We start from the raw sequence: 16,947 nt of genomic DNA, 5'->3' as shown, positions 1-16,947 counted from the left end.
TGAGCTACGGCTAATTCATCCATTAACAGGTTCAAACAAGCATGGAAAAAGAGTAAATGATAACAGGTTTCAGATTTTGTGAAATTAACACAAGTCTGGATTTTATCATCAGGTAGCAATCTTTAGAGCATGAAAACTACATGCTACAGGAACATATCATGGCAAATCAATGCATGGCATGAAGCTACTCAAAACACTTAACAAAAATCCCTTAGTGACCTTGAGCCAAAAGGGATCAGAAAATACAATTGCAAGCATGTGAATATGGCAAAAACATAAACATATTCCAGACTTAGAGAAAAACTGGAGCATGCAAATCAGTTAACGAGTAGGCATGTTTACGAGCTCGATGCACTCACTACAGAGCATGGCATGACAAACTAAGCATACAACCATTAATAATAGATGGCATATAAGCTAGACATGGCAAGAACAACAACATAGCATGCACGGATCAATAGCAACATCCCCGGCAAAATCGCTAAACAAGTCAACAATCTGCCAGGATTCACGATATAGCAAAAATAGAGCTCGATTGACTCAAGCTAGGTTGCTCCATAAATGCAAAGAAAGACAAGGATGGATAGAGCACCATAATATTAACAAATCATCCTTACTGATCATCCTCCAAAGAGGCACGGATCACTAGGAAACAACATGAACATATGGCATAACGACAAAATCAGGACAAGGACTTCTGCAAAGATGGCATGGCATATAAAAAAACATGTAGAGCTCAGGGTCATAGCATGCACATATTAATCATGGCAAAAATGACAAAATGCCATTTGCTGAAACAGATCTGCCAAATTCCTCACATAGATCTCTTCCAACAGCATTTTGGGCATCAGGATGAGCTCAAATAAAAATGATGCAATGAGATGAAATGATGTACTCGTCGAGGCGAACATTTTGATATGCTACACGCACGAATTGGAGCTACGGATGATGAGTTATGATGCGTTGAAAAAGCCAAAAAAATACTGGGGAAAAGGACTTAGAGATATCTCACCCACCCAGATCTAGGGTTTGCACGTGGATCGAGGACGACCAAGATCTCGCCGGAATAGTTGAAGATGGCCGGAGTTGGTGGTGGTCGCCGGAGCTGCGAGGGGCGGCGAGGAGGCGGTGGCCGCGGCACGACGGTGAGATGACGGTCGCCGGTGCGGTGGAGCGGCGGTCGCCGGCGAGCAAAGTCCGGAGCGGTGGCGGTGTTGGTGGCGGCGGCTGGAGGAAGCGGGCGGCGGAGCACGGGACAGGCGCCGTTGCAGGAGGCCAGGGCACTGGCGCGGGATCCGGGCCCGGTGGGCCGGATCTGGGTTCCGAGGTCCGCGGCGGGAGGCGCGGTGGCGGAGGCCACGTGGCGGCGGATGATAGGGTGCGGGAGGCGGCTCGGCTGACGTGGCAGCGCCTTATTCGTTGGAGTGAGGTGGCGGTAGGATGGACGCGTCCGGCGGCGGGACGGACATGTCCGGCGGTGTGCGGGGAAACTTTTTAGGGTTTCGTCTGCGCGGATTTTTTTTTGGGGGGGGGGCACATATTTATAGGTAGAGGGAGCTAGGAGAGTCCAAATGAGGTGCGGTTTTCGGCCACGCGATCGTGATCGAACGACCGAGATGGAGGAGGTTTAAGTGGGTTTTGGGCCAAATTGGAATGGTGTTGGGCTGCAACACGCACGAGGCCTTTTTGGTCCTTCGGTTAACCGTTGGAGTATTAAACGAAGTCCAAAAGGCACGAAACTTGACAGGCGGTCTACCGGCAGTAAACCAAGGCCGCATGACAAATCTCGGTCCAATCCGAAAACGTTTAACACCCGGACACGAAAAGAGGTAGAAAGGGACGCCGGATGACATAGGAGCGCCGGATTGCAAAACGGACAACGGGGAAAATGCTCGCATGCATGAGACGAACAAGTATGCAAATGAAATGCACATGATGACATGATATGCAATGCATGACACGCAAGCAATGACAAGGCAACAACAGCGAATAACTAGAGGACAACTGGCACATCGGTCTCGGGGCATCACAGCTCCTAAGGGAGTTCTTGACGCTGCGGGTTGCCCCGCTCCAGGCACGCGCGCGCCCCTTCTAGGAGCTTGAAGGAGGGGAAAACAAGGCCCGTCTGAGGCCAGGGGACCTGCCTGACGACGAACTGGATGCCGTCCTGCGTCTCATAGTCGGAGACAACCAGGAGTACCCGCCTAGTGCTTTCACTCCCCTGTTTCAACGCAGGGACCGGGAGGAATTCGTCGCCTCCAGGCCGACTTTTGATGCACGCGGGCTGGTGCCACCGGTGTTTTCTGGAGCTCCTACGATGCAGAAACTGGTGGAGGTGTCTTCTGGCGAGTCCCACGGAGAGGGGGGAGAAGAGGTGGACTCGGAGGAGACCCCGGAAGAGGGGGAGACCTCCCCTCCGAGGAAGGCCGAGATTCTCCGCGCCCTTCCTGATGATATCGAGGCCGACGCCTACCAAGGTGGGAAGGAGCAACCCCTCGTCCCGATGAAGGGTAGGTCGTCGCTGGTGGACCGTGGTGCCGCCTCCACCCCAACGCCTCCTGGGGCGGGATCCGGTTTTGCCTCCGCACCGCATGGTGCCACCGGAGCCCGAGAACCTGCCCCTCAGGCCCTGATGCTGTCGGGCCTCGAGCTTCACAAGCGAAAGGTGGAGTACCTTGCGGTGGACCGGTAGGTGTCTCGAACTTCGCTTCATCCCTGCTGGCACTTGTTATATCCTGACGCTCGCCTTTGGTTGATCAGGCAGACATCTTCGGCGAAGAAGAGGAAGGAGGTTACGGCGGCTGTGCCTTCCTCCGCAGAGCCACGAGGCAACATTGCCAGTGTCTCCCCAGCCCGGTAGTCCTCGTGGGGCCAAGAGGAGCATCACCGCATGGAGTTAGCCCCCATGGCCCGCTGGCTCCGGAGGTGCCGGTAATTAGCGCGGCTAATGAGGTCCCAGCTGCTCCGGAACCCGCGGTCTCCCAAGCCCTGGTGATGATGTCGCTTCCTCCTACTGCTGCATCTCCACTTCCTGGTCCTTCTGCTCCTACTGCCGTCTTGGAGCGTGCCCTTTCAGAGATGACCCAAATGTAGGCGGATCTCCTGAGCGCTGACCCGCGCCTGGTGGCCGGACGTCAGGAGTTGGCCTCTGGCTGGCTTCATTCTGACCTGTCGATACGCGCGGCGCTGGGCCAGGCTATTGTGGCTTCCGAGAGGGAGAAGCAAGAAACCACCAGCGCTGCAGCCGATCATGAGCCGGCGCTGAAAGACGCCAAGGCCGCCTGAGGGAGTCCTGGATTAGGGGGTGTCCGGATGGCCGGACTATACCTTTAGCCAGACTCCTGGACTATGAAGATACAAGATTGAAGACTTCGTCCCGTGTCCGGAAGGGACTTTCCTTGGCGTGGAAGGCAAGTTTGGCGATACGGATATGTAGATCTCCTACCATTGTAACCGACTTTGTGTAACCCTAAACCTCTCCGGTGTCTATATAAACCGGAGGGTTTTAGTCCGTAGGACAACATACAGAACAACAATCATACCATAGGCTAGCTTCTAGGGTTTAGCCTCTCCGATCTTGTGGTAGATCTACTCTTGTACTACCCATATCATCAATATTAATCAAGCAGGACGTAGGGTTTTACCTCCATCAAGAGGGCCCGAACCTGGGTAAAACTTCGTGCCCCTTGCCTCCTGTTACCATCCGGCCTAGACGCACAGTTCGGGACCCCCTACCCGAGATCCGCCGGTTTTGACACCGACATTGGTGCTTTCATTGAGAGTTCCTCTGTGTCGTCGCCGTTAGGCTTGATGGCTCCTACGATCATCAACAGCGATGCAGTCGAGGGAGAGACCTTCCTCCCCGGACAGATCTTCGTCTTCAGCGGCTTCGCACTGCGGGCCAATTCACTTGGCCATCTAGAGTAGATCAAAAGCTATGCCCCTGGCCGTCAGGTCAGATTTGGAAGTTTAAACTACATGGCTGACATCCGCGGGGACTTGATCTTTGACGGATTCAAGCCACTGCCGAGCGCGCCACACTGTCACGACGAGCATGATCTAGCTGTGCCGCCGAACAGTGCCCTAGAGGCCGCACTTGCATCGGCTCCGACCCTTAATTCGGAGCCAACTGCGCCGATCGAGGATGGGTGGTTCGACGCCGCCTCGGGGGCTGCGATCCCAACGGCGATCGAGCCGAACACCAGCCCCGCACTCCGCGAGAATCGTGACTCCAAGGAGCCGGACTCCTCTCTGGACTCCGAACCCTCCGCGCCCCTGCCGATCGAATCTGATTGGGCGCCGATCATGGAGTTTACTACTGCGGACATCTTTCAGCACTCGCCTTTCGGCGATATTTTGAAGACACTAAAGTCTCTCTCTTTATCAGGAGAGCCCTGGCCGGACTACGGTCAGCAAGGATGGGATACGGACGATGAAGAAATTCAAAGCCCACCCACCACCCACTTTGTAGCCACTGTCGACGATTTAACCAACATGCTCAACCTCGATTCCAAAGACACCGACGGTATGGACGCCGATGAAAGAGACAATGAAGAACGAGCGCCTATTGGGCCCTAGAAAGCCACCTCGTCATATGACGTATACATGGTGGACGCACCAAAAGATGACGACGAGGAGCGGAAGGACGCACCGAAGGCTTGTTCCCTCGAGAAGGAGTCAAAGCGGCGATGCAAGTGCTGCCCCAAATCCCGCCTCGACAGAAATAACGATCACACAGAACCAGCCCTGGAGCAGGGCGAACCGCTGCCGGACAACGGCAATCCGGATAATCAAACCGAACAAACAAATTCTATCAAGGATAATGGTCCGAACGACATAACGCCGGACAGGCACCCGGAGCAGCAGAATGCCCGTAAAAGGCTTGTTGCCACCGCGAGGAGTCTTAAAAAACAGAAGCAAAGGCTCAAGGCTGCGCAAGACACACTCCAAATCAGATGGAGTAAAATACTCAACACAGCAGCGAGGTACGGCGACAATCGCCCCTCCAAGAGCTACCCAAAGCGGAAGCTGCTACCTGAATTCGATGAGGAGGCCTCAGACCCCCCACAACCAAATATCAAAGCAGCCACCTGGCCGGATAGACGACCCCTCTACCAACACAGAGCGGCATACAACGCCACTCACAATACAACACGCGACCCATGCGAGGGCTCGCACCCAAAGGAGGACGCAACAAGATCCATCTATGGACCAGGCAAGCGCGCCCCAGCATACAATGCAACACAACAAACATCCGAACAATGCGGTACACCCAGCTACAGGGGTGCCGCACACCCCCTATGTTTCACCGATGAGGTGCTGGACCATGAATTTCCAGAGTGATTCAAACCCGTAAACATAGAGACATACGGCGGAACAACAGACCCTGGGGTCTGGATTGAGGACTACATCCTTCATATCCATATGGCTCGAGGATATGATCTCCACGCCATCAAGTACTTACCCCTCAAGCTCAAAGGGCCAGCTCGTCACGGGCTTAAAGGCCTCCCCGAAAGCTCCATTGGAAGTTGGGAAGAGCTCGAAGATGCCTTTCAGGAAAATTTCCAAGGGACTTATGTCCGACCTCCGGATGCGGACGATTTGAGTAATATAACTCAACAGCCTAGAGAGTCAGCCCGAAAGCTTTGGAACAGGTTTCTTACTAAAAAGAACCAGATTGTCGAGTGTCCGGACACCGAAGCCTTGGCAGCTTTTAAGCATAGCATCCGTGACAAATGGCTCGCCAGACACCTCGGCCAAAATAAGCCGAGAACAATGGCCGCATTAACAAGGCTCATGACCCGCTTTTGCGCGGGTGAGGACAGCTGGCTAGCCAGATGCAGCACCAGCGACCCCAGTACATCTGAAGTTAGAGATGGAAACGGGAAATCACGGTGCAACAGCAATAACAAACGCCGGAATAAAGAAGACAGCACGAAGGGCACGGCAGTAAACACCGGATTCAAAAGCTCTCGGCCAGGTCAGCAAAAGCCGCCCTCTAAAGGCACCAGGGATGAAATGTCCAGCCTCAACAAAATTCTGGACCAAGTATGTCAGATCCATAGTACCCCTGGTAAACCTGCTAATCATACCCACAGAGAATGTTGGGTCTTCAAGCAGTCCGGCAAGCTCAATGCCGTACACAAGGGGGAGGATACACCAAGTGAAGACGAGGACGAGCCTCCCAAGCAAGACACTAGGGAACAAAAGAAATTTCCACAAGAAGTCAAAACAGTAAACGTGTTACACGTGATCAAGGGAAAAAACAACGCGGCACTCCCAGGAAAATATACCCAAGTGCCAGTCACCGTGAAGTCCTGCCACTGGTCGTCTCAACCGATCACTTTCGACCATCGCGATTACTCAGCAAGTATCCGACACGCAGGATGGGTTGCCCTGGTATTAGACCCAGTAATTGGCGGATATCACTTCACACGAGTCTTGATTGACAGTGGCAGCAGTCTAAACCTAATATATCAGGATACAATCCGCGGGATGGGGTTAGACCCAACAAAAATTCGCCATAGCAGTACTACCTTTAAAGGAGTAACGCCAGGCCCAGGGGCTCGTTGTACGGGCTCCCTCCTACTACAAGTTATATTCGGCTCCCCCGATAACTTCCGTCGCGAGCATTTAACCTTCCACATCGCTCTGTTCCAAAGTGGCTATCAAGCACTGCTCGGACGCGAAGCTTTCGCTCGCTTTAATGCAATACCACACTACGCCTCCCTCACACTCAAGATGCCCGGTCCATGTGGCATCATTTCAGTGAACGGAAATATCAAGCGATCTCTGCGCGCCGAAGAGAGTGCGGCTGCCTTGGCAGCCGCACACTAAAGGCGCCCGGACCAGCGAAAGCATCCAATAGGTCATCAAGACCTCACACACAACTAATCAAGTCCGGCGCCGCTATTTATACCGAACAAATGGTCACACCCCTATTTGTCAATACAAGGGGCTCAACGCGCGCAGACAAGTGGCAATTTTTTCTCATCTTGAATTATACATGGTTTCTTTAAAAACTATCCTTTTTGCACAACAACTTTTTCACCTAAATTCCTCTCTTTTGTAGACGATCATCGTGCTACACCCGTCCAGGATATGGCACAACGGAGACACAGGAGCAGGTGTGCAGCAGGGACCCGCTCCAAGGATTCTTTTTAGATTAAGACCCTGCGTAAACCTTTTTTACTATCTCTTGTTGATACATATCCACCGTTGAGAAGGATGCTGACGTCTTGGCATGTGGCCACGCCAGAACAATGCACGTACCTGGACACAAGGGGCTTCTTACAAAGGCCATTATTTAGGCCCGGTTTATACCACAAAGACCGAATACCTTAGGGAGTGTTCGGCGTCGCGAGTTTGGCCCTATATGCATCAGCTCCGAATCATTGTCTTTGGTCAAATGTTGGGTTTACCCAGATCCTGTGTTTTGGTACCTTACGTTCCGCTTTACCGGCTAAGGTAGCACCAGGAGAACTACTGTGATTGTGCCATGGTTCATCCGGACGAGCACCTCAGTAGAGAAAGCCGAAAACTGACTGTCATGATATAGCGTGAGACTGGTCAACCACTCGATGACCTGTTGGAATATTAGAATTCCTCCGCCTTAACGAAGGGCCGTTTTCCGGCCAGGCATGTACGCACCCCGGGATCGGGAGAGTGCGGAGCCACCAGGGGCTATCTAGTAGCCCCACTATCAAACTCCTATGGCTAAGTGAAAGTGCTAAAGCATTATAGTCCGGTTGCCTCACTCGCTCCACTATCACCACTTAATAGGACCAAGACGTTGGGTTAAGTGTGAACGCGTGTTTTTTGCGAGCACCTCCGCATTATATGCGTGGGGGTTGAAGCCGACGGCTGCAATCTTTCAGGTTATACACATGTATACATAAACGGCTGCCCAGGAGGCATCATATTACTTTCAGGCAAAAGTATAAAAATAGCCTTATAAAAATTTATAGAAGCATTTCGCTTACAATGAGATTACATGTCACTCAAACATAATATTTTTTGAGCACTGGGTCTCTATCAAACGAGCACCCTCAAGAACTTCTTCAAAGTAGTGCTCAGCAGCCATTCGGCCTATGGCTAAATCCCGCGCTGCAACAGTGGTAGCATCCATCTCCAACCAATATGCTTTAACACGAGAAAAGGCCATCCGTGAGCCCTCTATGCACACCGACCTCTTCATCGCATTAATGCGCGGCACCGCGTCAAGGAACTGCTGCACCAAGCTGAAATAGCTGTTCGGTTTTGGCCTTTCCGGCCATAACTGATCCACAACAGACCTCATGGCGAGTCCGGACAACCTATTCAGTTCGGCCCATTCGGCTAATTGGTCAGTCAATGAAAGCGGACGCTCGGTAGAATGGAATTGTGTCCGAAACAGCTGGTCCACTTCAAGGTCCGTCTGACCCTAGAAGTACTTGGCCGCATCGGCAGCGCTCGCCGCCAAATCCATATACACATTCTCCGAACTCCACAGCTGATCCAGAGAGGCATACCGTGGATATCCAAACTTCCTCCGCAACATAAAGGATTTCCCAGCTACAATATCCCCGGCTTCCCGCAGCTCCTCCTTCTTCGCCCTCATAGCAGAGCGGATGTCTTTTCTCATCGCATCAGCCTTCTCAAGGTCCGATGCCTTCGCTAGGTTTTCCTTTTCAAGAACCCGGCAACGGTCGGCGGTGGCTTTTAATTCTATGGCCATCTTATCTCGGCTCTCTCCATGCGTGGCCTTCTCGGCTTTCAACTCTTCGGCCGCCTTCAAAGCAGCCGCATTACCAAACCTCGCTTGTTCCTTCGCTCGGGCAAGTTCTGCCCGCAAGGCTTCAATAGTGCCAGCTCCATCTGCAGTCACAACATATTAAAGATGCTGGCATCATGCTGCTCTTACTATGTGGCGTTTACCAGATAATGACACTTACCCTGTGCCTCGTCAAGCCTTTTGTTAACAAGCTCGATGTCGGCGTCTGCCGCATCCAACTGTCGTTTTAAATGGGCAAACTCGCTAGTCCGGCTAGCCACCGAAGCTTCCATCACCTGCACATAGAGGCAGTATGGTTATTACCTGGGAATATGATCCTCTGTTCGTCGTCGTTTCCGACGACAACCAGAGTCTCAGGGGCTACTATCTACACAGGGCACACCTAGCATGTGCAGGACTATCATACATTATTTTACGTACCTCAAAGCCTGTCTGTAGACTCATAAAAGCTTCATGCAATCCCCTTTCGGAGGACGAGATTCTCTCCATCACTATATTCATCAGCACACGGTGTTGATCTGAGATGGCCGCTCGCCCCACCAACTCCCTCGAAACATCCGATCGCACACCAGACGGTGCCAGACTCTTTTGTCCGCTCTCTTCGGGAGCCGAACACTGGGAACTTTGGGTGTCAATGGGATTATCTTCTGGCCTCACCGGACTCGGAGAGGCCCTCCGCGACGACACTTCGGGGTCGCCCGCTTTCGGAGCGCAGGAGTCCGGAGGAGGTGTTTCGCTCTCCATCATCTCTGGAAGAAGATCCCCCGAAGACGAGCTCATTTGAGAGGAGCTAAGGCCCGAACTGCAAAGCTATATGCGGTGGTTATTTTCTCAGAAGAAAAAGATGGCATACCTGGACTATTAAAGTATTTCGGGTCACTTATGACTCGCTGGAGAATTGATCCCCCGCGGACTTTGTGCGGCAAAAGCACCCCCCAAGGTAGGACCCTCTGTGGGAGACTTCTTCTCTCGTTTGGAAGCTTCGGCTTCCGAATCCCTGGGCGAAGTCCTTTTCCTCCTACGGTCGTCTTCCTTCATGGGGACGCTCGCTCACTCGGTTAGAATGGGCAGCATTGGGGGCCCGCGTCCGCCCGTATTATCCTCCCCAGTATCTTCCTTCAAGTGCTCCGGGCAAGGTGCGACCTGGAGCATCTTTTCCAATACCAGATTGCCCAAACTCTCAGGGAGGGGGCCGAACACCGAATCAACTTTGCCTTTGTTAGCCAGTCCTGGTCAAAAAGCGAACTCTTAGAAATAACTTCGTAACAAATGAGAGATAGTATGTTCGGCGGGAAGATTCCTTACCTGTTCGACGGCGCGGTTACTGCTCAGGCCCACGTCCTTGGTGATTTCCATACACTCTACCTGCGGTCCGAAGAATGACTTGTACATCTCCTTGTGCATCAGGCTGAGGAAATTTTGAATGACACACGGTCCCTCGGGATTGAACTCCCACAAGCGAAGGGGCCGGCGTTTGCAAGGCTGGACTCGACGAACCAGCATAACTTGTATTACCGCAACCAAACTAAAATCTCCATTGAAGAGATCTCGAATGTGGCTTTGCAGTATAGGCATGTCCTTGGCTGGACCCCAGCTCAGACCTCTGCTGATCCATGACATCAGTTGTGCTGGAGGGCCCGAGCGGAAAACAGGGGCAGCCGCCCACTTGGCACTTCTAGGAGCCGTGATGTAGAACCACTCCTGTTGCCACAATTCAGACACCTCTGGAATGAACCTTTGGGCCATGGAGCTCCCGTCATCTTGCATATTGAGGCACCTCCACACACTGCATGTTGCCCCTCGATCATCTTCGGCTTTACTTCAAAGGTCTTGAGCCACAGGCCAAAGTGAGGGGTAACCCAGAGGAAGGCCTCACACACGACAATAAATGTCGTAATATGAAGAAAGGAGTCCGGAGCTAGATCATGGAAATCTAGCCCGTAATAAAACATCAAACCCCTGACGAAAGGATCCAGAGCAAGGCCTAGACCTCGAAGGAAGTGGGAGACGAACACGACGTTCTCGTTGCGTTCGGGGGAGGGGACGGCCTGCCCTCGGGCAGGCAGCCGATGCAAAAACCTCGGCGGTCAGATATCTGGCCTCCCTCAACTTTTTGACGTCTTCTTCCGTGACGGAGGAAGGCACCCATCGGCCTTGAAGGCTAGATCCGGACATGATTGAAGGTACGGAGCACCTGACCTGAACTTTGGGTGTTTGAGCTTGAGGTGGGGGAAGGATTCGATTGAGCACGGGAGGGAAAAAATAAAAGCCTTGTCCCTTTATAAAGAGGGTGAATATCAAGCGTCCTCTCCGTGGCCGTTTGGACTTGCCTATAGTCTAGGAGTCCTAGAAGCGGTTGGGTTACCCACGCCCGTATTGATGAGAATCCCGGAATAAGGGGACACGATCTCTGCTTTAACAAGACGTGCCAAGGAAACTGCCTCGCATGACACGCTGAGGTGGGACAATAAAACGATTCAAATAAAGGCTTGGCCGTGGTGCGTCACACTATGGAATACGTCAGCAGATTAGATTTGTGTAAATATTATTCTCTCTATGGCAATATGTGGAAACTTATTTTACAGAGCCGGACACTATCTTTGTGTTTAGAATCTTCTATGAAGTACTTGGAGGAGGAACCCGCCTTGCAATGCCGAAGATAATCTAAGCGTCGGACTCGTCGTCATTGAAGCCTGGTTCAGGGGCTACTGAGGGAGTCCTGGGTTAGGGGGTGTCCGGATGGCCGGACTATACCTTCAGCCTGACTCCTGGACTACGAAGATACAAGATTGAAGACTTCGTCCCGTGTCCGGAAGGGACTTTCCTTGGCGTGGAAGGCAAGTTTGGCGATTCAGATATGTAGATCTCCTACCATTGTAACCGACTTTGTGTAACCCTAACCCTCTCCGGTGTTTATATAAACCGGAGGGTTTTAGTCCGTAGGACAACATACAGAACAACAATCATACCATAGGCTAGCTTTTAGGGTTTAGCCTCTCCGATCTCGTGGTAGATCTACTCTTGTACTACCGATATCATCAATATTATTCAAGCAGGACATAGGGTTTTACCTCCATCAAGAGGGCCCGAACCTAGGTAAAACTTTGTGTCCCTTGCCTCCTGTTACCATCCGGCCTAGACAGACAGTTTGGGACCCCCTACCCGAGATCCGCCGGTTTTGACACCGACACCGCCTGTGACCGCTGCCAAGTGCTGGAGGGCGAGTTGCAGAGCCTGTGCGATAAGCACGACGAAGAGGTACACTGCCGCCAAGCAGAGAAGAAGGAGATGAAGGCCCGGGAGGAAGCCGTCAAGAACCGTGATGCTGAGTTGGCGGAGCTGGGGAAGAAGCAGGCTGCCGAGCGCAACCGGTTGGAAGAGTTGGAGCAGAAGATGGGGGCGAGGGGGGGCGATCTTGACGCCAAGGCACGAGTCCTGGCCGAAGACCGTGTGGCCTTCGCCGATCACAAGAAGAGATCTCGCAAGGCGCTGAGGACGCTCTACGAGCATGGCCTGGAGAAGCCGTTGGACACTGACGAGGATGGCCCCGCCCAGCTGCTTCCTTTCGTGGTGAAGGCGCTTGAGGAGGTCGTTGAGGGCCTCGGTCCAATGGCGGAGGCAGAAGCTCACATTCTGTCTTCAGCCGCACTGACTCGCGTCCTTAGCCATCTCCACATCCGCGACCCCAACGCCCGCCTTGACGAGCTGCTGGAGCCTGTGGCTAAAGATCTCTGCGAAGCCGCCGCCGCAGCTGTTCAAGGTCAACTGGAGGCTTTCCTGGGGAAGTTCCGCGGCTTTGTCTCCGATCCTCTGTCTGGCGATGGCGCGGATCCTGCGGCTGGTGGCGAAGGTGAGAGCATCGTCACCCACAGAGGAGCACCTTCCGCAGGCGACGGCGACATCCAGGGGTGACCTACGGCTATTCTTCTCGTTTCATTCCTGCGACATACATCAGGCCTCGTGGAGGCGTTTAGACTTTTCATTTGGTATTGTGAGAATAGTATGCTTGTAATATTTGCTTTGAGGTTCTGCGTTTTCCTTCCTATTTGCTTTGTTCTGCGTCGGCAGAGCCCAGCCCCGCGCATACCTCAATCGCCATTGGGCCGACCGGAGACCAGGACGGTCCAAGGAGTGAGGGGCTACGTGACCAGTTACGCTCCTAAGTCGCGATGCTCAGGAGTCCCCCTTGACGTGCGAACAGCATATAGGGAGAGTTCGTGAGGATAGATTAATGTTCTATGTCGATAGAGCCCGGCCCCGCGCATACCTCAACCGCCATTGGGCCGACCGGATACCAGGACAGACCAACGAGTGAGGGGCTACGTGACCAGTTAGGCTCCTGAGTCGCGATGCTCAGGAGTCCCCCTTGACATTCAAACAATTTCCGTAGCTGCCCTCGCCGAGGCCTCGGGAGGGGCACGTGATGCCCAGGTCCGGGGGACCTGGTAGGGTGGCGTGCGCTTGGGCATGACCCGAGCACAGTCCCCGTGCCCAGCCCCCTCGCGTGACTCTCCCGAGGGGAGGCGTCGTGGTGAGGCTAGGCACTGAGCTCTGGGATCCCTGAGGTTGGTATGACGTGGGGTCGCCCTCAGTTGTTTATCACCAGCGCGGAGCATAGTGCTTCCGCTTGTGCATGGGCATAGCCACTCCTCGGAAGTGTCGACAGACAGCGTGGAGCATGGAGCTTCCACTTGGGCGTAGGATGGGGCCCCCCTCCGGGAGGAGCCCCCGGGGCGTGTACAGCCCCGCCTTGACACGTGGCTTGCACAGCAGGGCTGTGAGGTGTATCTGGGCACTCGTGAGCCAGCGCGGGACTCACAAGGCCCTACCTCAAGGGTAGTTGCGCCTGGTCTTGAGGCTTGGTGATTCTATGTCCCTGCAAGTCGGTTAGATGCAAGCACTCTACGTCCTTAGGTCCCTGCCCTCGAGCGAGCTCAGCCGCCGCTGGTATGCCAGTTCGCGATGCCGTGGTCAAGACCAGGGGTGAGGGCTGGAGAGCCAGTAAGAGCTCCTGAGTCGCGATGCTTAGGAGCCCCCCTTTTAACGTGCAAGCAAATTCCATAGGGCGAACGGACCCGTGGTGGGAGGTGATCGAGCAGGTGATAGCAGTTGGCATGTTAAGCATGAAGAGCAGATTGACTTGAATAAATGTAGGAAGATACATGCCACTGGGTCTGGCCCAACAAGGTAAGCTAGAGACATAAGCAGAAGGGATACATGCCACAGGGACGGACCCACGCGTCCTGGGAATAATGCAGCCCGAGGGGCGTTCCTATCTTAAATGAACGTGGAAGATGTCACCTGGTTCTGTAGATGAAGTAGAGTTGGTGCAGCTGAAGCCACGCGTTGAAGGAACGGCTCCTCATGAGCCACCGGGACCCTGAGCCTCGTGAGGCTCTGGGGCTCAGGTGGTTCCCTGAAGACCATCACCATCTCCTCCAGGACGGCGTGGTACCTGGCCTCATGAGCCGCCAGTACACGCCGTAGGTTGCGTTGGTAAGCTGACGCCACGCTTGGCAAGCCGAAGGATCCTCACAGCGGCCCGCACGTAATGGCCAGAAGAGTTCCTAAGATGCGGCCCTGTTGAGCCCTGGGATGTCAATGCAGACGCGCAGTTCAGCACCCTCGCCTGGATGGTGAGCCGCGCTCGGTGAGCGGCTGTCGCCGCGCATGGCTCTTGCGTCTTGTAGCTCTTGGGTGGTATTGGTGATGAACTCCTGGGTGGTGGGCACTCCTTGCCCTGTGCTCTCCTGAGGAAAGCATGTAGTGAAGCACGCATCCAAGTGGTGCCCAAGCGCCTCCCTGGTGAGGTTGGCAAGGTCTGAGGCTCTCCAGAAGAGAGCCCCCGAGCCCTGCCCAAGGAGGGCGCCGGGCGCGCTTTCCTATGCGATGGAGGGAGGCGCCCCTGGAGCGGGCGCTGATCCTGTCGAGGCTCCTGATGCGACGCCATCTTCTTGGGGTCCTGCGCGGCACGGCAGCTTCTTTTTGGGGACGGTCTCCGGAGGGCCTTCACTTCTGCTGACAGGGTTGTTGATTGCTGTGGCTTGGAAGGCGCGCTCAAGGGAGCGCACCGCATCCCCCTGTTCACATGGGACTGTGATGATTCCCCCTCTTCCTGGCATCTTGAGAACGTTGTAGCTATGGTGAGTGACAGCCATGAACTTGGCCAAGGCTGGGTACCCCAGGATGGCATTGTACGGCAGGCGGATGTGCGTGACGTCGAAGTCGATTAGCTCGGTGCGGTAATTCTTGCGCTCGCCGAAGGTGACAGGCAGGCGGACTTGCCCTATCGGTGTGGTGGAACCGTCGGTCACTCCAGAGAAAGGCTTGGTTGGCTGGAGCTGCTTATAGGGCACTTGGAGGTTGTCGAACGTGTCGACAGATAGGACGTTGAGCCCTGCGCTGCCGTCGATGAGACTCTTGGTGACTTGCGCATTGCTGATGACTGGGGAGCACATCATAGGGAGTGTGTCAGCGGTGGCTGCGCACTTGAGCTGGTCGGCCGAGTTGAAGGTGATGGCGCATTGGGACCACCTGAGAAGGCGTGTGGCCTCGAGCTTGGGGAGCGCCACGTTCACCTCGCGAGCGAACTGTTTGAAGATGCGCTAAGAGGATGGGGCCTGAGCACCTCCCAAGATGCAAGCGACCGCACGCGGCTCCTGGAAGCCCCCAGCCCTGTCGTCCTAGTGGTGGTCGTCGTTCCTTCTTGGTGGCGGCAACGGGGGAAGACCGGCGTTGCCCTGGGGGCGATCCTCACGAGGCACGTCCCCCAAGGCACCCTCGCGAGGTTGGTCCTGCCAGCGGTCCTCCCGAGGCCAGTCACGCCACTCCTAGCGTGGGCCACGGTCGTCCTAGCATCCGCCTCTGCGACCGTAGCCCTGGTCGTTCTGCTCGGGGCGTCGACTGAAGCATCCTTCCCGTATGGCTCTGAGCTCTTGATAGCCGTTGGTGTTGTGGGTGTTCAGGTTGTGGAAGGTGCAGAATGGACGGCCATTCTTGGATGACTCGGACTGATCTCCGCCTCGCTTGGTTTTGGGCTCCGTTGCGAGTACCACTGCCTCATTGCACTTCACGTCCTTGGCTTTGGCCTTCTTCTCCTCCACTCCTGCAGCTGGCAACTCAAGGAGAGAGAGGCGCCCCTCCTCAGCTCTTGCGCACTTGGTCGCCAGGTTGAACAACTCCTGAGATGTGCAAAGCTCCTCGTGGATAGCCAGCTCTTCCTTCATCTTCACGTCACGGACGCCATCTGAGAATGCAGAGATGATGGCTTCGTCCGTGACCTACGGAACTTGAGGCGGGTGCTGTTGAAGCGCTGGATGTACTTCTGGAGGGTCTCTCCTGGCTGTAGCTTGATGTGGCGTAGATCACCCGCGGCCGGTGGGCGGTCGCGAGTGCCCTGGAAGTTGGTGACGAAGCGGTCACACATCTCGTCCCAGGAGGAGATCGAGCCGTGCTGCATGTTCAGGAGCCAGGAGCGGGCCCCATCCTTGAGAGCCATGGGAAACCAGTTCGCCATGACTTTTTCGTCGCCGTTGGCCACTTCGATGCTCAACTCATAGAGCTGCAGGAACTCTGCAGGGTTGGCGGTGCCATCGTATCGAGGAGGTAGATCTGGCTTGAACTTGCCCGGACAGGCGATGCTACACAGCTCAGGGGTGAAGGCACGGCAGCCGGCCGTGGTTGCCGGGGCCCGCTTCGAAGGTGGAACTTGGTCCTGGTGGGGTCCGCGCTGCGCCGCGGTAGGCGATACGCGGTCTTGATGAGGTGGCGCGGGGAGCGCCGGTGCAGCTTCTCACGTCTGCGGGATTTCTTGGCAGCTTCTTTCTTCACGCACGGGCGCTGGGCACGATGGATCATGCGACGGAGGCGCGCGTCTTGGTGCCAAGGCACCGTCTTGGGGTCGAGGCGGTGGAGGCACGCCATGAGCCCCGTCGCCCGTGGCTGGTTGAGGTGGAGGCAGAGAGTGGGATGGCGCCGGAGAGCCCCCTGCGGCACGGACGAGCTTGGCGATGCCATCGAGCCACTCCTCGTAGAGGTCGTCGAAGGGGCAGTAACGCAGGAGCTCGTTCGCCACGATGAGCGCGGCCCGTGCCTCCATGGGAGCGTGGTGCGCGTGGGACAAAGAATCATCAGGGGTGAGTGATGGAGTAGTGCTGCAGCCGTCCTGCCGCACT

This window comes from Triticum urartu, chromosome 4 (genome assembly GCF_003073215.2).
Source record: "Triticum urartu cultivar G1812 chromosome 4, Tu2.1, whole genome shotgun sequence".
In the NCBI taxonomy this organism is placed as follows: Eukaryota; Viridiplantae; Streptophyta; class Magnoliopsida; order Poales; family Poaceae; genus Triticum; species Triticum urartu.
Note: the sequence above shows the minus strand (reverse complement) of the source record.